Genomic DNA, 26,157 nt, shown 5'->3' on the forward strand with positions numbered 1-26,157 from the left:
GAATAGGTTAATGACGTCACGCCTACCCATATTGTCACATCTTTTACATCAGCTACCAGTCTATTTACTGGGTTTGTACAATGTTTCTATCTGCGTTGGTACAGGCTCTGAGATGGAATAGGTTAATGACGTCACGCCTACCCATATTGTCACATCTTTTACATCAGCTACCAGTCTATTTACTGGGTTTGTACAATGTTTGCATTTTTTGCATGAACTTTTGCTGTATCTGGCAAAGGACTGGGACAGTTTCTGGAAGAGTAAAGGATCACAAATGTTTGTGGAGCTGTCAGCACAACGTTTTAACCCCCCCCCCCCCCCCCACCATATCACTTACTTGCCTGCCTGCATTACAAATCACCAACCACTAGTGAATGTGCATACATGGTCTAAAGTCTGTGTGGAGGAAAGGGCATTCTCACTCCAAGTTCAGTTTTTATGAATGCCAACTTTTGCGGGAAAACTGGCGCAAACGTTTTGGTGGTTTATTTTGTACGTACGCAATGTTTACAAATGAGGCCTATCAATCAACTATTTTTGCATTTGACTGAGCCTACCTGAAGTGTTTGACTATTCCTGCACTTTTGGTACCATTCTATTGGGTCCATTGCGCCAGGAAAGCTGCCAAGCTGAAGTAAGCCCATCCAAAAGTATTTGAACCCAACACTGGTCTGTTCAAGAGTAATGGATGATATGCTGTAATGTGGTGTGACCTATTCCCTGAGTATCTTAATATTCATAGTGTTATGATAAATGTGTGTGTGTGTGGCACAATGGAACAATATAATTAGTTCCCCATATGCACATAATGCCTAGTGGCAGGACGATGTGCACTAGTTTCCTTTCCAGCCATTTGTTTCTTGTCAGCAATCAGCCTAGAGTAGACTGATCCTCACTGAGGTAACTCGGCCTAGAGTAGACTGATCCTCACGGAGGTAACTCGGCCTAGAATAGACTGATCCTCACTGAGGTAACTCGGCCTAGAGTAGACTGATCCTCACTGAGGTAACTCGGCCTAGAGTAGACTGATCCTCACTGAGGTAACTCGGCCTAGAGTAGACTGATCCTCACTGAGGTAACTCGGCCTAGAATAGACTGATCCTCACTGAGGTAACTCGGCCTAGAGTAGACTGATCCTCACTGAGGTAACTCGGCCTAGAGTAGACTGATCCTCACTGAGGTAACTCGGCCTAGAGTAGACTGATCCTCACTGAGGTAACTCGGCCTAGAGTAGACTGATCCTCACTGAGGTAACTCGGCCTAGAGTAGACTGATCCTCACTGAGGTAACTCGGCCTAGAGTAGACTGATCCTCACTGAGGTAACTCGGCCTAGAATAGACTGATCCTCACTGAGGTAACTCGGCCTAGAGTAGACTGATCCTCACTGAGGTAACTCGGCCTAGAGTAGACTGATCCTCACTGAGGTAACTCGGCCTAGAGTAGACTGATCCTCACTGAGGTAACTCGGCCTAGAATAGACTGATCCTCACTGAGGTAACTCGGCCTAGAGTAGACTGATCCTCACTGAGGTAACTCGGCCTAGAGTAGACTGATCCTCACTGAGGTAACTCGGCCTAGAGTAGACTGATCCTCACTGAGGTAACTCGGCACTGATCCTCACTGAGGTAACTCGGCACTGATCCTCACTGAGGTAACTCGGCACTGATCCTCACTGAGGTGACTCGGCACTGATCCTCACTGAGGTGACTCGGCACTGATCCTCACTGAGGTGACTCGGCACTGATCCTCTCTGAGGTGACTCGGCACTGATCCTCACTGAGGTGACTCGGCACTGATCCTCACTGAGGTGACTCGGCACTGATCCACACTGAGGTAACTCGGCCTAGAGTAGACTGGTCCTCACTGAGGTAACTCGGCCAAGCTGTAAACGAGTGTAAACAAACACCTAAGTAGAGCAGTGAGCACTGGCTTATTGAAACAAATGTCCTGTCAGACACTGCTGGAGGAGAAACAGGAATCTCTAACACATTGACAAGCATGTGTCTCTCCACTGTGTGTGTGTTGGCACTGGCTTCTGTGTAGGAGCCTGATGTATTCCTAAGGCCATGAACTCACCACTAAGAACCATTGTCAGGTGACAGGTCTAATTTAGTGAACTGGGCGACTGACTCAAATGCTGACAGATGAGAGTCCATATTTTACAACTTGTCTATTCACACCCAGACAGTCCAAACCCAGCAGGGTGATTTAGTAGAGCAGTGTAACCCATCGTTGTAATGTTAAAAAAAACTGCATTATAAACTGGGTGGTTCCTGCCCTGAATGCTGATTGGCTGACAACCATGGTATATCAGACTGTATACCATGGGTATGACAAAACATTTATTTTTTCTGCTGTACTTACGTTGGTGACCAGTTTATAATAGCAATAAGGCACCTCGGGGGTCTGTGGTATATGGCCAATATACCACGGCTAAGGGCTGTATCCAGGCACTCCGTGATGCGTCGTGCCTAAGAACAGCCCTTAGCTGTGGTATATTGGCCATATACCACACCCCCTCGTGCCTTATTGCTTAATTATACCCCCCTATTACTGGTGCCTTCAGAAAGTATTCATACCCCTTGACTTATTCCACATTCTGTGTTTACAGCCTGAATTACAAAATGTATTTGTGTCTCTCACCTATCTACACACACTACCCCATAATGACATAGTGAAATGTCTCTCACCCATCTACACACACTAGCCCATAATGACAAAGTGAAAACATGTTTTTAGAAATGTTTATTCTGCATTTCATTTTCAATACATTTGAAATCTCATTTGCATAATTATTCACACCCCTGAGTCAATACATGTTAGAATCACCATTGGCTGTGATTCCATCTGTGAGTCTTTCTGGGTAAGTTTCTAAGAGCTTCGTACACCTGGATTGTACAATATTTGCACATTATTCTTTAAAAATGATTTGTTGGTTAATCATTGCTAAACAGCCTTTTTCAAGTCTTGCCATAGATTTTCAAGCCGATTTTAAGATAAAACTAACTCGGCCACTCAGGAACATTCAATGTTGTCTTGGTAAGCAACTCCAGTGTAGATTTGGCCTTATGTTTTAGGTTATTGTCCTGTTGAAATGTGAAATTGTCTGCCAGTGTCTGTTGGAAAACAGACTGAACCCGGTTTTCCGCTAGGATTTTTCCTGTGCCTAGTTCTATTCTGTTTATTTGTATCCTAAAAATCTCCCTAGACCTTGCCGATGACAAGCATACCCATTACTGCCACCACCACCATGCTTGAAAACATGAAGAGTGGTACTCAGTGATGTGTTGTGTTGGATCTTCCCCCAAACATAACACTTTGTATTCAGGACATAAAGTGCATTTCTTTGCTGCAGTTTTACTTCAGTGCCTTATTTCAAACAGGATGCATGTTTTGGAATATTTTTTATTCTGCACAGGCTTCCTTCTTTTCACAATATGTTAGTTAGTATTGTGGAGAAACTACAATGCTGTTGATCCATCCTCAGTTTTCCCCTCACACAGCCATTAAACTGTGTAACTATTGGTCAGAACATTGTGCTATATAAGGAATCCATTTGGAACAGTCTGTCTCAGAAGTGTTTCTCTACTGTAAGGTAGTTATTTGTGGGTTTATGGGCTGTCTTCACTGACATCCATTAGTTTCAGAGAGAGAAGCTGACACACACACACACACACACACACACACACACACACACACACACACACACACACACACACACACACACACACACACACACATACACAGGTTAAAATGACTGTGTTCCTCCTCTCCTTTAAGTGTGTTTCCTATGTTTCCTCCATTCTATGAATTCCTAATGTTGAAGAATGTAAAAGTCTTCCCTAAAAAAGGCTGCTGGCACACAGCAACAACTAAACAAGAAAGCAAACTCACTCTGTATCGTGTAAAAATCTAGACCTAGGTATCTCCCGAGAGGGGTGGGTTGGCTAGCACTCTTCATACGCAGCAGCAGCTGCAATAGCTTCACTGGTTTTGGTGGGATAAAAGCTTCTTCTGGAGTGATATTTACATTAGAGTTGAGTGGGGGGGGGGGGGGGGGGGGGGGTGTTGTGTGCCATGGAGTTATGACTTACCCTGCCTCTTCTTTTTCTACTACTGTTCCTGTTGGAAGTGAAATTGTCCTGTTTCTGTTAGTGTAGAGTGATTAACCCACATATCTGTTATTGATTTATTGTTGTTGTCATTTTTTACCCTTTTTTTTCTCCCCAATTTCGTGATTACGATCTTGTCTCATCGCTGCAACATTTATTTTCTTTAAGCTCAATGTGCACATCACACAGTTTCTCCAGAGATAAATCAGATCCAGCCTGAACTGTGCAATGTAGAAAGGGAGTTGTAGTTTACAGTGCTGTGAAAAAGAATCAGTTTTGTCTTTTACATCACAAAGGGTCTAATAAGTTTACATGATTCTAGATGAATAGTCCTGCTCTTAAAGAGCCTTCCTTTGGAGGTGATTAGACTATAGGTCTCCATGGACACAACACGAGTCCCTCTAGTTGTCTACAATGACTAACCTCTTCAATATGATGCTGTTTGCTATGCATCTGTTGGGCATGTTCATGCTACTAGGTGGATGCTGGCCACTGCAGAGCCCCAACAGTAGTCTATTGTACTGATTTTAATGTTGTTTGTTTGTTTGTTATTGACAATGAGAGGAATCCAAGCTAATAAACATCTCTGTCATCATATTCATGAAGAATACTTTTATCAAATCATGTTTGCGAGTCGAGGAGGGAGCCTCATTGTCAGATGTATCCCACTAGTGAAATAGAGCTTCGTGTTATGTATGCCTACGCGCTAGGCTACTCTGTGTCTGAGTGCAGGAAAGGAATGGACTGGAGAATACAGCCGCTTTGATCTGGTGAAGTAATGGGGATGTGATGATCATAGTGTACTGTCTGACAGAGAGGGATGGATAGAGAGAGACTATATGATAGTATTTTATAGTTTTGCATTTTAATTTCACCAAATGTCCATATCTGCAGTAATTTTGTAATGATAGTGTTTCACAGTATTACTTTACATGCCAGTGTTGTGATCGGCTGTGACATTCGTCTATTGATTTCTCCCGCCGGCATCTGTGGCCGGCATCTGTGGGAAAGCTGTTCTGACTTTGGCTGTCATATATATATATATATATATATATATATATATATTTAGCTAATTCCCCGGTTGCTAAAATTCTTAAGGGTTTATGTGAGAAAACAACTACTGAATAGTGTAGGGAATCATTGTACCATCTGAATCACTGTGAAATATCTTGCAATTCACTTAGCACTAGGCTGCATTTAAAACAAATCTCCCTCCTCCCCAGAATCCCATTTCTCCGTAACATGGCGGAGCACTTGAACCTTTTCCTTTCTGTTTTGGTCCACCAGCTTCAAACAGCTGAAAAACTATATATTCTTTTGTATTTTTTGAAGATATTTAACAGTGATTTAGATGGTACAATGATTCCCTATACTATTCAGTGCTTGTTTTCTCACATAAAGTGAAATTCAGCCAGCAGGAAACGTTAGAGGGATTTCCACTAGATAACACAACCAGGAAACGATAGAGGGATTTCCACTAGATAACACAACCAGGAAACGATAGAGGGATTTCCACTAGATAACACAACCAGGAAACGATAGAGGGATGTCCACTAGATAACACAACCAGGAAACGATAGAGGGATGTCCACTAGATAACACAACCAGGAAACGATAGAGGGATTTCCACTAGATAACACAACCAGGAAACGATAGAGGGATGTCCACTAGATAACACAACCAGGAAACGATAGAGGGATTTCCTCTAGATAACACAACCACCTAGTCAAAACAACTTTCCCATTTTGAGGCCAATATCACAAACAATCAAATCAAATCATTTGTCACATGCACCAAATACAACAGGACCTTAACATGAAATGCTTACTTACAAGCCCTTAACCATCAATTCAGATTTAATAAAGTATTTACAAAATAAACTAAACTAAAGTAAATAATAAAATGGTAATACTTTTACTGAGTCAATGTACCTCAACAGGACAGGTTGACTCGGCACCGAGTCAAATTACCTCAACAGGTCAGGTTGACAGGTTGACTCGGCACCGAGTCAAATTACCTCAACAGGTCAGGTTGACAGGTTGACTCGGTACCTAGTCAAATTACCTCGACAGGTTTGTTGAGGTAATTTGTACATGTAGGTAGGGGTAAAGTGACTATGCATAGATAATAAGCAGTGAGTAGTAGCAGTGTCAAAACAAAGGGGGGGGGTAGCCAAAAAGTCCAGGTAGCCATTTGATTAAGTGTTCAGCAGTCTTATGGCTTGGGGGTAGAAGCTGTTAAGGAGCCTTTTGGACCTAGACTTGGCGCTCCGGTACTGCTTCTGGTAATCCGTCTGGCCCCGCGGCCTTGTGAATGTTGACCTGTTTAAAGGTCTTGCTCACATCTGCTACGGAGATCGTGATCACACATTTGTCCGGAGCAGCTGGTGCTCTCATGCATCCTTCAGTGTTGCTTGCCTCGAAGCGAGCATAAAAGGCAGTTAGATTTGATTTGATTTTGCCCGTCTGGTAGGCTTGCATCACTGGGCAGCTTGCGGCTGGGTTTCCCTTTGTAGTCGGTAATAGTTTGCAAACCCTGCCACATATATACGTACGGTCACTGTGGGGATGAGGTTGTTGATGCACTTTATGATGAAGCCGGTGGTATGAGATGGTATACAGCTCAATGCCATTCATCCGGGATGAATCCCGGGAGATATTCCAGTCTGTTCTAGCAAAACAGTCCTGTAGCTTTGCAACCGCGTCATTTGACCACTTCTGTATTGAGCGAGTCACTGTTACTTCCTGCTTTACTTTAGTGTTTAAGCAGAAATCAGGAGGATATAATTCTGGTCAGATTTGCCAAATGGAGGGTGAGGGAGAGCTTTGTATGTGTCTCTGTGTGTGGAGAAAGGTGGTCTATAGTTTTTTCTTCTTCTGGATGCACATATAACATGCTGGTAGAAATGAGGTAAAACGTATTTAAGTTTGCCTGCATTAAAGTCCCCGGGCCACTAGGAGTGCCACTTCTGGATGAGCATTTAGCCACTTGCCTACGAATTCTCACAAGGCACCCTGATCTGCACCCCTGTATCTCCTTCTTTTCTTCATGCAAATGACGGGGATTTGGACCTTGTCAGGGAGCAACATTAGATCCTTTGCGTCAGACTCATTAAAGGGAAAATCTTTGTCCAGTTCGAGGGGAGTAGTCGCTGTTCTGTTCAGAAACTCTTTTCGGGTCATGAAAGATGGTAGCATGAACATTATGTACAAAATAAGTTACAAACAATGCGAAAAAACACATTCACTGCACTGGTGCGTAAGTAATACTGTGAAACACTATCATACAACTATTACTGCAGATGTATTATAGACCTTTTCTGAAATCACAATGCAGCACCTTTAACAAGAACGCAAATCTGGGTCCAGGAAACTGCCCCTCCACTGAGCCCAACCGATCCCCTCAATGTTTTAATATCGTTCCTTTGCCACATTTTCCCTTGGCATGAATGCTGTTGCTTTTGCTTTCATGGTGCTTTTGACTTCATGGTGACGTAAACTGTCGTCTCGAAAGACAGACTTGTACACTGGGTTGTATAACTCCTCAGCCCTCCTCTTACAGCCTGTTGCAGTAATCGGGATGATAACACAGCCTGTTGCAGTAATCGGGATGATAACACAGCCTGTTGCAGTAATCGGATGATAACACAGCCTGTTGCAGTAATCGGATGATAACACAGCCTGTTGCAGTAATCGGGATGATAACACAGCCTGTTGCAGTAATCGGATGATAACACAGCCTGTTGCAGTAATCAGATGATAACACAGCCTGTTGCAGTAATCGGATGATAACACAGCCTGTTGCAGTAATCGGGATGATAACACAGCCTGTTGCAGTAATCGGGATGATAACACAGCCTGTTGCAGTAATCGGGATGATAACACAGCCTGTTGCAGTAATCGGATGATAACACAGCCTGTTGCAGTAATCGGATGATAACACAGCCTGTTGCAGTAATCGGGATGATAACACAGCCTGTTGCAGTAATCGGATGATAACACAGCCTGTTGCAGTAATCGGGATGATAACACAACCTGTTGCAGTAATCGGATGATAACACAGCCTGTTGCAGTAATCGGATGATAACACAGCCTGTTGTAGTAATCGGGATGATAACACAGCCTGTTGCAGTAATCGGGATGATAACACAGCCTGTTGCAGTAATCGGGATGATAACACAGCCTGTTGCAGTAATCGGGATGATAACACAGCCTGTTGCAGTAATCGGGATGATAACACAGCCTGTTGCAGTAATCGGGATGATAACACAGCCTGTTGCAGTAATCGGATGATAACACAGCCTGTTGCAGTAATCGGGATGATAACACAGCCTGTTGCAGTAATCAGATGATAACAAAACCACACAACACAGATGGGAGATCTTCTAGGCCTATCTAATCAGCCTATCTAATCATCATAAGGCATTAATTCAGTCAACAAGATTTAAAAATGTAATAAAACATACATTTGTTAATTAAGCAGAGACCACCACTTTATTTTTGACCCTCACGTTGGTCCCCAAAGCAACACTGCACTCTATCAAATGATTCTCAATTTGCTTTACCCTCTGAAGAAAAATGATATGTAATGTTAATGTAAATTCTCCACATTTTGCCAATTCAAGTTAATTTAATCCCCCCCGCAAGATGACTCAAGAAACGTCTTAATGTATACTAATATATGTTAATATATACCATTTTCGCAGAAGCTTTTATGCAAAGCCATTTATGGTCATGTGTGTATACATTATGCGTATGGGTAGCCCTGGGAATCAAACTCACTATTCTTGTCAATGCAAGCTCCATGCTCTACCAACCCAGCCAGACAGGACCATGTGTATTTACCATGCTCTACCAACCCAGCCAGACAGGACCATGTGTATTCACCATGCTCTACCAACCAAGCCAGACAGGACCATGTGTATTCACCATGCTCTACCAGACAGGACCATGTGTATTCACCATGCTCTACCAGAAAGGACCATGTGTATTCACCATGCTCTACCAGACAGGACCATGTGTATTCACCATGCTGTACCAGACAGGACCATGTGTATTCACCATGCTCTACCAGACAGGACTATGTGTATTCACCATGCTCTACCAGACAGGACCATGTGTATTCACCATGCTCTACCAGACAGGACCATGTGTATTCACCATGCTCTACCAGACAGGACCATGTGTATTCACCATGCTCTACCAGACAGGACCATGTGTATTCACCATGCTCTACCAGACAGGACCATGAGTATTCACCATGCTCTACCAGACAGGACCATGTGTATTCACCATGCTCTACCAGACAGGACCATGTGTATTCACCATGCCTGTGTATTTGCATTACACAGTCATATATGAGGCTTTGTAGATCACCCAGCGGAGTTGTCAACCAACGGGAATTCAAAGCCATTGGATTTATGTTAAAAGTATACTTTGAATTTAACTTTTTTTTTTATACAAATTCCATCAATTTCTTTACATTCATAACTTTTTGTTAAATCCAAACAGTTATCCACCCTGTTTCAAAGTGATCAGTAGGAAAAACATATATTTTTTGTTTGAATAAAAGTGGAAATGAAGTTGATTCAACTCTCTCTCTCCCTACAGCACTGTACTCTCTCCTCCTGTTCTGTGTCTTCCTGTGGATCCCCTTTGTCTACTTCTATTATGAGGAGAAGGATGATGACAACATCAACAAGTGTTCAGTAAGACTGCTGCTGCCTGTCCTCTTACTGTACACACACACCACACCACAAACACACACACATATCAACAAGTGTTCAGTAAGACTGCGGCTACCTGTCCTCTTACTGTACACACACCACACCACACCACACACACACACACACACACACACACACACACACACACACACACACACACACATTTCAACAACTGTTCAGTAAGACTGTGGCTACCCGTCCTCTTACTGTACTCTAGACACACACACACACACATTGACATTGGCTATGAACAGCAGTCACTAGCTGTCTGTCTCTGGATTAAGGAAGGTAAACACTGTATTATTCATTATTTTGGACTTAATCCCATCGGTCCCACATATCGTGAGAGATTGCATTCCTAATTTAAAAAAATAAATATATATTTAACCTTTATTTAACCAGGTAGGCAAGTTGAGAACAAGTTCTCATTTACAATTGCGACCTGGCCAAGATAAAGCAAAGCAGTTCGACACATAATAATACAGTATAAACAAGATAAGGGAGGTAAAGGCAAAAAAAGGCCATGGTGGCAAAGTAAATACAATATAGCAAGTAAAACACTGACCAACCAGAGGCTGAATGTAAACACATCACTCTCAATTAAGACACTCACTAAATATTAATATATCACCATCCCCCAAAATAGATACAGAAGTGATACTTAAAGCTCTATGCTACAAATAAAGTGTACAGTATCCCTATAGAACTACATTCTGTAGAAAGAGTACAGTATCCCTATAGAGCTACATTCTGTAGAAAAGCGTACAGTATCCCTATAGAACTACATACTGTAGAAAAGCGTACAGTATCCCTATAGAAGTACATACTGTAGAAAGCGTACAGTATCCCTATAGAAGTACATACTGTAGAAAAGCATACAGTATCCCTATAGAAGTACATACTGTAGAAAAGCGTACAGTATCCCTATAGAAGTACATACTGTAGAAAAGCGTACAGTATCCCTATAGAAGTACATACTGTAGAAAAGCGTACAGTATCCCTATAGAAGTACATACTGTAGAAAAGCGTACAGTATCCTATAGAAGTACATACTGTAGAAAATCGTACAGTATCCTATAGAAGTACATACTGTAGAAAAGCGTACAGTATCCTATAGAACTACATACTGTAGAAAAGCATACAGTATCCCTATAGAAGTACATACTGTAGAAAGCGTACAGTATCCTATAGAAGTGCATACTGTAGAAAAGCGTACAGTATCCTATAGAAGTACATACTGTAGAAAATCGTACAGTATCCTATAGAAGTACATACTGTAGAAAAGCGTACAGTATCCTATAGAACTACATTCTGTAGAAAAGCGTACAGTATCCCTATAGAAGTACATACTGTAGAAAAGCATACAGTATCCCTATAGAAGTACATACTGTAGAAAAGCGTACAGTATCCCTATAGAAGTACATACTGTAGAAAAGCATACAGTATCCCTATAGAAGTACATACTGTAGAAAGTGTACAGTATCCCTATAGAACTACATACTGTAGAAAAGCGTACAGTATCCCTATAGAAGTACATACTGTAGAAAAGCGTACAGTATCCCTATAGAAGTACATACTGTAGAAAAGCGTACAGTATCCCTATAGAAGTACATACTGTAGAAAAGCGTACAGTATGCCTATAGAAGTACATACTGTAGAAAAGCGTACAGTATCCTATAGAAGTACATACTGTAGAAAAGCGTACAGTATCCTATAGAAGTACATACTGTAGAAAAGCGTACAGTATCCTATAGAAGTACATACTGTAGAAAATCGTACAGTATCCTATAGAAGTACATACTGTAGAAAAGCGTACAGTATCATATAGAACTACATACTGTAGAAAAGCATACAGTATCCCTATAGAAGTAAATACTGTAGAAAAGCGTACAGTATCCTATAGAAGTACATACTGTAGAAAAGCGTACAGTATCCTATAGAAGTACATACTGTAGAAAATCGTACAGTATCCTATAGAAGTAAATACTGTAGAAAAGCGTACAGTATCCTATAGAAGTACATACTGTAGAAAAGCGTACAGTATCCTATAGAAGTACATACTGTAGAAAAGCATACAGTATCCCTATAGAAGTACATACTGTAGAAAGTGTACAGTATCCCTATAGAAGTACATACTGTAGAAAGTGTACAGTATCCCTATAGAAGTACATACTGTAGAAAAGCATACAGTATCCCTATAGAAGTACATACTGTAGAAAGTGTACAGTATCCCTATAGAAGTACATACTGTAAAAAGAGTACAGTATCCCTATAGAAGTACATACTGTAGAAAAGCATACAGTATCCCTATAGAAGTACATACTGTAGAAAGTGTACAGTATCCCTATAGAAGTACATACTGTAGAAAGAGTACAGTATCCCTATAGAAGTACATACTGTAGAAAAGCATACAGTATCCCTATAGAAGTACATACTGTAGAAAGTGTACAGTATCCCTGTAGAAGTACATACTGTAGAAAGTGTACAGTATCCCTATAGAAGTACATACTGTAGAAAAGCAGGAAGAAAAGGAGAAAGTTGAGACTTTACTGTCGACTCTTGGATATTACGTATACATGGCCTCTGTTAAGTTAAGTGTAGAAAAAGCCAAAGCCCATAGGAATAGACCACACTCTTCATCTTAAACTGAATATTGCTGAAATGTCATATATTGGTCTCCAAAGGACACGGTAGTGATTATATAGATTACATGCCACAGTGAGCTTCTTCCCTTTCCTCTGGGTTGGTTTGGAGCTGACAGAAGCACTTCCTCTCACAGCCAAGGAGTTCTTTTGAATCATTACTTTCAAAGCACCCTTTAATAACAGCGCTGGGAGTAAGGTGTGTGTGTGTGTGTGTGTGTGTGACACTACTCTGAGAGTCTTTGGCAGGTTGAACGGGACTCTGGATTCCACTTCACACTCCATTGTCCCCTCACTAAATGGAATATGGAATTAGTTAGCCAGCCACTCACCTCAAACGTACACACACACACACACACCCGCCCCCCCCCCCCCCCAACCAACCCCATTGAAGAATTAGATATGGTTACATTCCTGATTAATAATCACAGTATTAATAATTCTGTCTTTCATTACAGCAAGTGAAAAATGCTCTGAAATACACAATTGGATTCATCATCGTCTGTGCAGCACTGCTATTAATTGGGTAAGTACTATGAGACATTGGCACCCACCCTATTCTCTATTTAGTGCACAACATTTGACCAGGGCCTGCATAGCGATGTCTATAATAACAAGGAATAGGGTTCTATTTTGGACACAGCCATAGATGGTGGGGAGAGGTGTGTACAACATGTCATTATAATCGCTTAATGAGCAAGGTGTTTTCCTCTTCAAGGAAATCAAAGTTCTTTAAACTGCCATCTGTTCAGCCATGAGCAGCCAGACATCACAGAAAAAAGTCCTCTTCCACCAGAGTAGTTGTGAAACTCCTGGGTTCTTCTACTGGTTCAATCTAACTTCACAACTCTGGAGCTTTAGTAATATTCCTGTCCCAAGATGCCCTCTGTTATAGTTACTGTCCCAAGATGCCCTCTGTTATAGTTACTGTCCCAAGATGCCCTCTGTTATAGTTACTGTCCCAAGATGCCCTCTGTTATAGTTACTGTCCCAAGATGCCCTCTGTTATAGTTACTGTCCCAAGATGCCCTCTGTTATAGTTACTGTCCCAAGATGCCCTCTGTTATAGTTACTGTCCCAAGATGCCCTCTGTTATAGTTACTGTCCCAAGATGCCCTCTGTTATAGTTACTGTCCCAAGATGCCCTCTGTTATAGTTACTGTCCCAAGATGCCCTCTGTTATAGTTACTGTCCCAAGATGCCCTCTGTTATAGTTACTGTCCCAAGATGCCCTCTGTTATAGTTACTGTCCCAAGATGCCCTCTGTTATAGTTACTGTCCCAAGATGCCCTCTGCTATAGTTACTGTCCCAAGATGCCCTCTGTTATAGTTACTGTCCCAAGATGCCCTCTGTTATAGTTACTGTCCCAAGATGCCCTCTGTTATAGTTACTGTCCCAAGATGCCCTCTGTTATAGTTACTGTCCCAAGATGCTCTCTGTTATAGTTACTGTCCCAAGATGCCCTCTGTTATAGTTACTGTCCCAAGATGCTCTCTGTTATAGTTACTGTCCCAAGATGCCCTCTGCTATAGTTACTGTCCCAAGATGTCCTCTGTTATAGTTACTGTCCCAAGATGCCCTCTGTTATAGTTACTGTCCCAAGATGCCCTCTGTTATAGTTACTGTCCCAAGATGCCCTCTGTTATAGTTACTGTCCCAAGATGCTCTCTGTTATAGTTACTGTCCCAAGATGCCCTCTGTTATAGTTACTGTCCCAAGATGCCCTCTGTTATAGTTACTGTCCCAAGATGCCCTCTGTTATAGTTACTGTCCCAAGATGCCCTCTGTTATAGTTACTGTCCCAAGATGCCCTCTGTTATAGTTACTGTCCCAAGATGCCCTCTGTTATAGTTACTGTCCCAAGATGCCCTCTGTTATAGTTACTGTCCCAAGATGCCCTCTTCTATAGTTACTGTCCCAAGATGTCCTCTGTTATAGTTACTGTCCCAAGATGCCCTCTGCTATAGTTACTGACCCAAGATGCCCTCTGCTATAGATACTGCCCCGATATGTTTAACCTTATGTGGAGGGACATCTGAGTTCCCAGCCCACATCCCCAGCACCCAACCTCAACTCCCATCCCCACCCCAGCACCCAACCTCAGCTTCCAGCCCCACCCCAGCACCCAACCTCAGCTCCCATCCCCACCCCAGCACCCAACCTCAGCTCCCAGCCCCACCCCAGCACCCAACCTCAGCTCCCATCCCCACCCCAGCACCCATCCTCAGCTCCCATCCCCACCCCAGCACCCAACCTCAGCTTCCAGCCCCACCCCAGCACCCAACCTCAGCTTCCAGCCCCATCCCAAGCACTCATCCCCAGCACCCATCCTCAGCTCCCATCCCATCCCAGTACCCATCCTCAGCTCCCAGCCCCATCTCTAGACTTATTTAATCACTGTCTCAGATAAAGCCATTGTGAACGGTCCCTTTCGTGATTAAGTGTCTGAAAGATGACTTGATGCTTAAATCTATAGTGATACACAGTGGAAACCATGTCCCATTTAACCTCCAGTTTACTCTGTGTTGAACTGTGCCTGTGCAGCATAAACATAATAGATTTCTCCTAGCCATCAACACCACAGTAACATGCTTGCTGTTCAGGTCATGTAATGTAATGTAATGTTCGTTCAACCATTAAATGGCACTCTGATCCTATAGAGGAGGCTGCCTGGATTGGACGGTGGGTGGATAGAAACATGTCATCCTAAATGGTACCCTATTCCCTACATAGTGCACTACTTTTGACCAGAGCCCTATGGGCCTTAGACAACATGTTGACATTTGAGACACATCCTAGGACGAGCCCACATGGTCCATTTCAAGTTGGAAAGTTTGGACTCTTTGGGATTCTTTAGACAGAAGCAATTTAGTGTCTATTTTACCTTTTTGAACCGTCAGCCCTTTGTACCTCTTTGTACCGGGGGATTGTTGTTCAGGTCTCTTGATGCGAGGCGACATGATGGCTTTTATCCTGCTCTGCCTCTCCTCTGCTTTCCTTTCCACTCCACTCCTCTCCTCTCTGTGTGATGCCCTGTGGTACAGGGAGACATCAGGCCCCTGTTTGGGTGACTGTTCATTCAAGGGCTTTTCTGCTTGAACACAGTCTTTTGTTTGCAGCCTGTCGTGACTGGTCTAGAGGGCTAGGCATGACTCAAAACTCCTAAAAATAACTATTGACCTTTCAGCTGCTGCTGATTCTTTAAACTTGGGCTTTTGAGGTGATTGTTCTTTTATAGGGTGGTCTACATTCAGCACGTTGTTTCTTAGTTGAATTGTTGATCCATAGAGACAACATATTATACACTTTATTATTAGGCATTATAAAGGCTCATACGCGCTTATAACAAGTTAAAAAGCATTATACTTGCAGGCTTCAAGTAAAGTATTGCCAATATTTATTTCTGAATCCAGCCTTGGTTTAAATGAGCTGTCATTATAGTAGGCCTAGGGTAAGGGTAGCCTACGGAGGGCTTGGGTATTCAACACATCAAACGGGAAAACAAGCAATTGTTACAGGCAAATAAACTTGTGTATACGAGGTTCACCAGTGTATTCCCAGATGTTCTTCTCTCCTTTCATGATGCTCTTCATGATGGCATGGACAAATGGAGGGGTTTTTGCACACGTCTTAAACAGGAGCTGCATGGCTAACATAATGGCCTACCTACAATACATAGATATTTTGTATATATTTTTATTTTACCTTTTTGAAAACTCTGTTTATTCAGTTTTACACACAAGACAACACAAACAATATAAATCATATACTCAACTAGAATTTATTTTAAATAAAATAAAATGAGCTTTAAAGATACCGTACTTTAGACAAGTTAAACACACCGGGCAGAAGGCTACAAAGGTTAAAGGGCAATCTGTAGTACAGGGACAGAGCAAACACCTCACCATTGTTCCTGTATACAGTCAAGGAATAAGGGTGGAGAAATGCAGCCACTCACAGCCAGTCATGGCCACAGACCGCCCATCCACTGGACCCAATATAAAGTTTACCATGCTTTAACATTTTATTTGTAGTTTTATGTAAGCGTGAACAAAATGTACAAAAAAAAACTGGGCAAAACAAGCTCACATTTTAGTCTCTGACCGGGCAAGATGAACAAGGCATCTGCAGGTCACAATCAATAAGCACATCAACAACCTTAACCCCACAAAGAAATGCTCATCCAGACTTACAGACCGCAAATACAGACTTGTTTTAATATGAATGCCATCAGAGGATGGACTGTTTGAAGTAAGACCGGAATGGAGCCCAAGCCTCATAAAACAGTATGGGGTTCCCACGTGTATTGCATTTTTTCTAGTTTCAGAGAGCACAACACATCTCTAACTCAATATTTATAAGATGGGGGAGCTGCCATCTTCCAGGTCTGTAGTATTAGCCGTCTAGCTAAAATAGTTGTATAAGCAACAGTGTCCAACTGGATTCTTGACAGGGGGGTACCTATGGGCAGTACTCCAGATCTAGAAGAGTGTCATATATACACTGCTCAAAAAAATAAAGGGAACACTTAAACAACACAATGTAACTCCAAGTCAATCACACCTCTGTGAAATCAAACTGTCCATTTAGGAAGCAACACTGATTGACAATAAATTGCACATGCTGTTGTGCAAATGAGTTAGACAATAGGTGGAAATGATAGGCAATTAGCAAGACACCCCCAATAAAGGAGTGGTTCTGCAGGTGGTGACCTCCGACCATGGAGGCGCTACCAGGAGACAGGCCAGTACATCAGGAGACGTGGAGGAGGCCGTAGGAGGGCAACAACCCAGCAGCAGGACTGCTACCTTCGCCTTTGTGCAAGTAGGAGCAGGAGGAGCACTGCCAGAGCCCTGCAAAATGACCTCCAGTAGGCCACACATGTGCATGTGTCTGTTTCTGACCGTTTGAGCAGACACCATGAGGGTGGTATGAGGGCCTGACATCCACAGGTGGGGGTTGTGCTTACAGCCCAACACCATGCAGGACGTTTGGCATTTGCCAGAGAACACCAAGATAGGCAAATTCGCCACTGGCGCCCTGTGCTCTTCACAGATGAAAGCAGGTTCACACTGAGCACATGTGACAGACGTGACAGAGTCTGGAGACGCCGTGGAGAACGTTCTGCTGCCTGTAACATCCTCCAGCATGACCGGTTTGGCGGTGGGTCAGTCATAGTGTGGGGTGGCATTTCTTTGGGGGGCCGCACAGCCCTCCATGTGCTCGCCAGAGGTAGCCTGACTGCCATTAGGTACCGAGATGAGATCCTCAGACCCCTTGTGAGACCATATGCTGGTGCGGTTGGCCCTGGGTTCCTCCTAATGCAAGACAATGCTAGACCTCATGTGGCTGGAGTGTGTCAGCAGTTCCTGCAAGAGGAAGGCATTGATGCTATGGACTGGCCCGCCCGTTCCCCAGACCTGAATCCAATTGAGCACATCTGTGACATCATGTTTCGCTCCATCCACCAACGCCACTGTTGCACCACAGACTGTCCAGGAGTTGGCAGATGCTTTAGTCCAGGTCTGGGAGGAGATCCCTCAGGAGACCATCCGCCACCTCATCAGGAGCATGCCCAGGCGTTGTAGGGAGGTCATACAGGCACGTGGAGGCCACACACACTACTGAGCCTCATTTTGACTTGTTTTAAGGACATTACATCAAAGTTGGATCAGCCTGTAGTGTGGTTTTCCACTTTAATTTTGAGTGTGACTCCAAATCCAGACCTCCATGGGTTGATAAATTTGATTTCCATTGATCATTTTTGTGTGATTTTGTTGTCAGCACATTCAACTATGTAAAGAAAAAAGTATTTAATAAGAATATTTCATTCATTCAGATCTAGGATGTGTTATTTTAGTGTTCCCTTTATTTTTTTGAGCAGTGTATATATATCAGAGAAGCATTTAAATATTAAAATCCCAGAAACCTGACACTTTATGACAGCCCCAAAAGAGCTAAAAGAGGATGAATGCACCCTGTGCAGCACAGATTCCCAGGTGTTTTCCCCAAGTTCCTCCCCCAAATCCTTTTCCCATCGAGTCTTTAAAGGCACCAAAGAAGGGTTCTGTAAGTCAATGATTGCAAATACATCTGAAATTGCTCCCCTAGGAATCTTGTTCAGCTCAAAGATGCTCTCTATAGCTGTATTCGCAGGCCTATGGGGTAATTCAGGTGTGTTAGCTCTGACAAAGTTCCGAGTCTGGAGATAACGGAAAAAGTGGGATTGGGGGAGGTTGAACTTTTCCTGTAGCTGAGCAAAAGAGGCAAATGTATCATCAAATAATAATTGGGCTAGTGAGGAGAGGCCTAGTGAGTGCCAGATGGCAAAAGCCCCATCATTCAAAGATGGAGGAAATAAAATGTTCTGTTTGGGCCTGATAGAGAAAAGCCTCGGAGGCTAAAGGCTAAACGGAACTTATTTCAAATTTTAAGAGACTGCTTTACAATTGGGTTGACACACCTTTTGCCTAGGGACACTGGGAGAGATGAGCACAACACAGAAGAAAGTGCATGTTTACACGATTCAGACTCCATCTGGACCCAGAGTGGTCTAGGGCCAGTAGGATCAGCTTGTAGCCAGTACAAAAGGGTTCTGAAATTTGCAGCCCAATAGTATGTCTGGGAATTTGCCAGAGCTAAACCACCTTAGGCTTCTGTAAATGTTTTCTACCAATCCGTGGTACCTTGCCATCCCAAATAAAATACATGAATGTTTGATCCAGTGAATTAAAAAAAGATTTTGGATTTAAAATGGGTAAACATTGAAATAAATATAATAATTTGGGCAACACATTCATTTTAATGACATTAATCCTTCCGATAAGAGAAAGAGGTAGCGAATTCCAAAAAGTAAAATATTGTTTCAAACTCTCTGCTAGAGCAACAAAGTTTTCCTGAAACAAATTGGAATATTTCCTTGTCACTTTAACTCCCAAGTAAGTGAATTGATCCCGGACAATCCTAAACTGAAAACTTGTAAAAGAGCACTTTAAAGCAGCCTTATTTACAGGAAAAAGTTCACTCTTGCCTAGATTCAGCTTGTACCCTGAGATTGATCCAAACTTTTTAAGAACAGATAAGGCATGTGGTAATGAGGTATCAGTGTTGGGGATAAACAAAAGGAGGTCGTCAGCATATTGCGAGACTTTCTGCTCTAAGAAGTGGGTCCGGACGGTTTTTTGTAGCTCCCTCAGAAGCTACAAAGGGAGTAGATTTATCAACCAAAATGGCAGCACCTCTTGATTTACTATGAAAGTTAGAGTGGAACACTTGACATACCCAGTCCCTACTCATCCTAAAATGCTCACCAGTCCTCAAGTGAGTCTCTTGTAGAACTGCAACATTTGCATTCAAACCTTTTAAGTGTGTCAACACCCTCTTACGCTTCACAGGGTTGTTAACGCCTTTGATGTTCCACGAAATGAACTTATTTTGGCCACCCTGAGCACTCCCGTTATACAACCCTGTCATTAGAGCATAGATCGGAAAAGCAATGAGTACCCCAAAAACCCCAGAATAACTTGTCTCAGAGTAATAATGTACGGTGCAAGATATTTGGAAAAAGTACAGAAAAAAGACAGAATGACAACATTAGAACTGAACAATTCAACCTCCTTCCTCCCCCAAACCCCGTCCCCCATCCCAGACAGAACCTCCCCAAATGAGGTACAAGCCTAAATAGAACGTGTTCTCTTCACACAGTATGTCTATGAGATTGCGGTGTTAAACCTAAACCCACAGTCCCGCTCTTTAAAGTTGCGTTTTGTGTTAGTGGATCAAGCAGCAAAACAAGAGAAAAATAAAAGTGAATCCCTTGTGCAAACTAAATTACAAAAGCACCACTTGTAGATGTATATAATTATATTCCCAGTCTTATAACAGATCAAAAAATAATAATAATAGTCTAGTTTGACGCTAAGACAACTTACAGCCAAGACTAAACTATGTGTGCGCAACGTTGAACGTTTGCTGGGCATAAATGACGTTCAAACCTTTCAAATTGAACTGAAGACCCAAAAACGTGTAGCCTTGGAACATTTACTGTTTACTGGGTCGGTACAAATGGATGCTGTAAACAAATAACCTGAAATATTTTGAGTCACTGAGACACTATGTAAACAAACTGAATAGGTGAACGAGACAGCCTTGAAACAAAGGAGTTAAGTAAAACCTTAATACAATGAAATTAAAATGACTGAATGCTTGTAAGGCAAGCACACTAGATGATCAAAACATTAGATCACATCAAATAATCCTGAATGGGTTCGCCAACTCCCCAACTATACAAGACTAGCATGTTATAACTAAACATAATTGTACCACATGTGGGCTACATGCTATCCACAGTTCGCAAGCAACAGATGCTGATCTATGAGCAAGTTCTAGACTTCTTGATGTGACGTTGAATGTGAGCCATAGCCTCATCCGGAGACTCAAATGTGTGGTCTTTACCATCATGAGATAGCCATAAACGGCCGGGAATCACAGTCCATACTTCACACCTGGATGGTGTAGTAGTAGTCATTTGGCCTGCCCGAAAGTTGTGCGCTGCTTGGAAATAGTGGGGGAGTTGTCCTGGTAGATGGAGAAGCTCTGTCGTTGAAAGCTCAGAGTGGTATTGCCGGCTCGTCGGAGAATCTCCATCTTCTCATGGAAAAAGTGCACTCTAAGAATTATGTCACAGGGCCTCTCACCATCCCAGGGCTTTGGGCGCAGAGACCGGTGGGCACGATCAATCAGGGGCTTCTCATCCAAGGCAAGAACATCCTTCAGCAGCCCAGAAACTAAATCCGTGGCGTGAGGCATTTCCGCTGATTCTGGGACTGATACCAGTCTCAGTTATTGAGGTGAGAGAATCCCTCTAAACTCACACAACTCTCCTGCACCTTTTTCAAATCCACAGCCAGGTGTTTCACGTCAGCTTCCAGGGAGGTGGTTAAGTCGGAGACATTGGTAGCGGAGGTCTCCAGTGCTGCAGTCATTGTATTGTGCAAATCTGTTGTTGTTTTGATTGATGTGATTGCTGGCACAGTCTCGTTCCGCAGGATGGTTAGATCTGCTTTTAAAGTATAAGAAACCTCCTGTATTTGTGCCTCAATCGTAGCAACTACCTCCGTTTTCATTCCAACTATCTCAGAGCGTAGTAGTTTGATGGCCACGAGAATGTTCATTTCAGCGCCGTCAGGCCAAGCCGCACCCCCAGGTAAAGTGTGAGTCCCCTGGCCCTCAGACTCAGGAGAGGGCGGTGATGAGAGTGGGTCTTGTGGGCCGGGTTTTTCTCAAAGTCATGTTTTTGGCCTTATGTTCCGTCGACATTCGAAAGCAAAGTAGTCTTGGTTTTTACGGAAAGGGATCACCAAACTAATATTTGAAAATAAATACGGTTCTGCTGCAAAATTCACATAAACTTTCAGAATAATGCGGGAGCAAACGGAAAACACGTCAGTCACACATGGCGTCCCTCCAACCTCCCTACCTTTTATTTGACAAGGCAATTCAGTTAAGAACTCATTTTTATTTACAATGACGGCCTACCAAAAGGCAAATGGCCTCCTGCAGGGACAGGGGCTGAGATAAAAAATGTATAGGACAAAACACACATCAAGACAAGAGAGACAACACTACATAAAGAGAGACCTAAGACAACAGCATAGCATGACAGCAACACATAACAACACAGCACATTACTGTTGTTCCACATTAGGCTAATCGACACATTACTGTTGTTCCACATTGGTCTAATCTACATATTACTGTTGTTCCACATTAGTCTACTTTACACATTACTGTTGTTCCACATTAGGCTAATCTACATATTGCTGTTGTTCCACATTAGGCTAATCTACATATTACTGTTGTTCCACATTAGTCTACTTTACACATTACTGTTGTTCCACATTAGGCTAATCTACATATTACTGTTGTTCCACATTAGTCTACTTTACACATTGCTGTTGTTCCACATTAGTCTACTCTACACATTACTGTTGTTCCACATTAGTGTTGTTCCATGTTCATATTGGCAGTGTGCATCATGTCTAGATAGGCTGTATTTCTGCTGTCAAAATTCATGCCATAACCAACCACGTTACTACTAAAACCAGGATGGTGAATCATTCTAATAAATTTAACTTCATTAAATTAAACAAGCAACAACAATAAATACATGTAAAATGTAATGATGTTAGAAAATGTCCAGGATAGAGATGACCTGCCACTGGCATTAAACACACCATGTGTTTCAAATCAAACTGTGTAGACTTTACCGTCAAATGCTTGCTTACAAGCCCTGAACCAACAGTGCAGTTCAAGAAGAGTTAAGAAAATATTTACCAAGTAGACTAAAATAAAAAGTAATAATTAAAAGTAACACAATAAGAATGACAATAACGAGGCTATAAACAGGGGGCACCGGTACCGAGTCAGTGTGTGGGGGTACAGGTTAGTTGAGGTAATGTGGACATGTAGGTGGGGGTGAAGTGACTATGCATAGATAATCAACAGCGAGTAGCAGCAGTGTACAAAAAGAGAATGGGGTCCGTCAGGAAGTCCAGGTTCCAGTTGCAGAGGGAGGTGTTTAGTCCTAGAGTCCTTAGCTTAGTGATGAGCTTTGTGGGCACTATGGTGTTGAACGCTGAGCTGTTGTCAATGAACAGCATTCTCACATAGGTGTTCCTTTTGTCCAGGTGAGGAAGGGCAGTGTGGAGTGCGATTGAGATTGGTCATCTATTGGGGCGGTATGCAAATTGGAGTGGGTCCAGGGTGTTTGGGAGGATGCTGTTGATGTGAGCCATGACCAGCTTTTCAAAGCACTTCATGGCTACCGACGTGAGTGCCACGGGGTGATAATCATTTAGGCAGGTTACCTTTGCTTCCTTGGGCACAGGAACTATGGTGGTCTGCTTGAAACATGTAGGTATTACTGACTCGGTCAGGGAGAGGTTGAAAATGTCAGTGAAGACACTTCACAGTTGGTCCGCGCATGATTTGAGTACACGTCCTGGTAATCCGTCTGGCCCAGCGGCTTTGTAAATGCTAACCTTTTTAAAGGTTTTGTTCACATCGGCTACCGAGAGCATTATCACACAGTTATCCAAAACAGCTGGTGCTCTTGTGCATGCTTCAGTGTTGCTTGCCTCGACGTGAGCATAAAAGGCATTTAGCTCGTCTGGTAGGCTCGCGTCACTGGGTAGCTTGTGTCTGGGTATTCCTTTGTAATCCTTAATAGTCTTCAGGCCCTGCCACATCCGTCGAGCGTCCGAGCAGGTGTAGTAGGATTCAATCTTAATCCCGTATTGACGCTTTGCTTGTTTGATGGTTCATCTGAGGGCATAGAGGGATTTCTTATAAGCGTCCGAATTAGGCTCCCGCTCCTTGAAAGCGGCAGCTCTAGCCTTTAGCTCGATATGATGTTGCCTGGGATCCATGGCTTCTGGTTGGGATATGTACGTACAGTCCCTGTGGGGACGACGTCGTCGATGCACTTCCATGTATGCTGGTGACTCAACCATATACGCGTCAGTCACCACAGCTAATGAAGTCACTGAAACCTTTAACAAGGAGTTGTTTTGGAGTGGGTGGCCAATAATAAACTAGTCCTGAACATCTCTAAAACTAAGAACATTGTATATGGTATAAATAATTCCCTAAGCTCTAGACCTCAGCTGAATCTGGTAATTAATGATGTGGCTGTTGAGGAGACTAAATTACTTAGTGTTACCTTAGATTGTAAATTGTCGTGGTCAAAACATTTAGATTCAATGGTTGTAAAGAGGTATGTACTTAATAAAGAAATGCTCAGCTTTTTTGACACCAAAAAGCAAGTCCTGCAGGGTCTAGTTTTATCTTATCTTGATTATTGTCCAGTCATGTGGTCGAGATCTGCAAATAAATACCTAGTTAAGCTGCATCTGGCCCAGAACAAAGCGGGACGTCTTGCTCTTCATTGTAGTCAGAGTGCTGATATAAATACTATGCATGTCAGTCTCTCTTGGCTAAGACTTGAGGAAAGACTGACTTCTTGTTTTTATAACAAACAACTGATTTCTTGTTTTCATAAGAAACAATGTTTTGGAAGTTCCATAATGTTTGCGTAGTCAACTTACACACAGCTCTGACACACACTTACCCCACCAGACGTGCCACCAGGGGTCTTTTCACAGTCTCCAGGTCCAGAACAAATTCAAGAAAACGTACAGTATTTTACAGAGCCATTACAGAGTGCATGGAACTCCCTTCCATCTTATATAGTGAACAGCCAAACCTTGTTTCAACGCCTCTCCCCCATGTGACCTACTTGTTGTGTGTATGTACTGACATGTATGTGGAACTAATAGATGCACACACACACACACACAGAGACTACATTTTCATGTTTATAAATGTATGTAAGTCTTCTGTCTGTAATGTATTTTTCGCGATGTGTCGGACCCCAGTCAGACCAGCTGTCATCGTTGGTGTCACTAATGGGGTTCCTAAGAAATCAAATCAAATCAAAACCAGCTTTTGGTTGTTCTTAAATATCAGCGCTGCCTGAAATTAGCACCCTGGATCATGTTTTTAAGGACACACTTCAAATATTTCCACCCCTCCCATCTGACCGCAAGTGTGCTGATATTAAACAGGTCAATTACTAATCCTTGCATAACAGTTTGAAAATAGCACAGTGCTGGCTTTAACAGGTCGAAATTGCCAGCGAACGTGGTTTGGCACTAGCAATGTGTTAACGGCAGCAAAAAATTTATCCTGGGATCCTAAATAGCACCTATTCCCTAGTTAGTGCACTACTTTTGACCAGAGTCCTAGGGGCCCTGGAAACAATAGTGCACTGTAAAGGGAATGGGGTGCAATTTGGGTCGTAGTTTAAACGTCATAATTAGATGAATTGCCTGTTAATTCTAAAAGTAATTGGATGGGTAGGACAGGCTGCGGTGGAGAAGGTAAAGGTCTCAACAATAGACTGCAAAAAAAACTGAGTTCAAGGCCTTGTTTTGGTTTGTACACAAACAGACAAATAGACAAAGAAAGAAATGAATCATTCTGTTATCTATTGATTAGATTTGGCTAGTGTGAAAAGCATTGTCAAAGCTACAACCTACTCTCACTTTAAAGGATTGCATTGCATTTATTTCAAGACGTTGTGCTACTAAACCCTCTACCAATAGTCATTGATGTTTTTGCCACTACTAAACCCTCTACCAATAGTCATTGAATTTGTTGTCACTTACTAAAATGTCTACCAATAGTCATTGAATTTGTTGTCACTACTAAAATGTCTACCAATAGTCATTGATGTTGTTGTCACTACTAAACCCTCTACCAATAGTCATTGATGTTGTTGTCACTACTAAACTGTCTACCAATAGTCATTGATGTTGTTGCCGCTACTAAACCCTCTACCAATAGTCATTGATGTTGTTGTCACTACTTAACTGTCTACCAATAGTCATTGATGTTGTTGCCACTACTTAACCCTCTACCAATAGTCATTAATGTTGTTGTCACTACTAAACCCTCTACCAATAGTCATTGATGTTGTTGCCGCTACTAAACCCTCTACCAATAGTCATTGATGTTGTTGTCACTACTTAACTGTCTACCAATAGTCATTGATGTTGTTGCCACTACTTAACCCTCTACCAATAGTCATTAATGTTGTTGTCACTACTAAACCC

General features: G+C 42.5%; 1 protein-coding gene across 1 annotated transcript in view; it reads left to right on the forward strand.

The window, feature by feature from the left end:
- Positions 1–26,157, forward strand: part of LOC116363223 (probable lysosomal cobalamin transporter) — a 118,625-nt gene that overhangs the window by 35,243 nt on the left and 57,225 nt on the right. Inside the window, exons 2-3 of the mRNA XM_031817028.1 lie at positions 9,723–9,820; positions 12,939–13,006. The gene's annotated coding sequence lies outside the window, so the exon portion shown is untranslated. The remainder of the gene's footprint in view (positions 1–9,722; positions 9,821–12,938; positions 13,007–26,157) is intronic.

The sequence above is a fragment of the Oncorhynchus kisutch genome, unplaced genomic scaffold (genome assembly GCF_002021735.2).
Source record: "Oncorhynchus kisutch isolate 150728-3 unplaced genomic scaffold, Okis_V2 scaffold915, whole genome shotgun sequence".
In the NCBI taxonomy this organism is placed as follows: domain Eukaryota; kingdom Metazoa; phylum Chordata; class Actinopteri; order Salmoniformes; family Salmonidae; genus Oncorhynchus; species Oncorhynchus kisutch.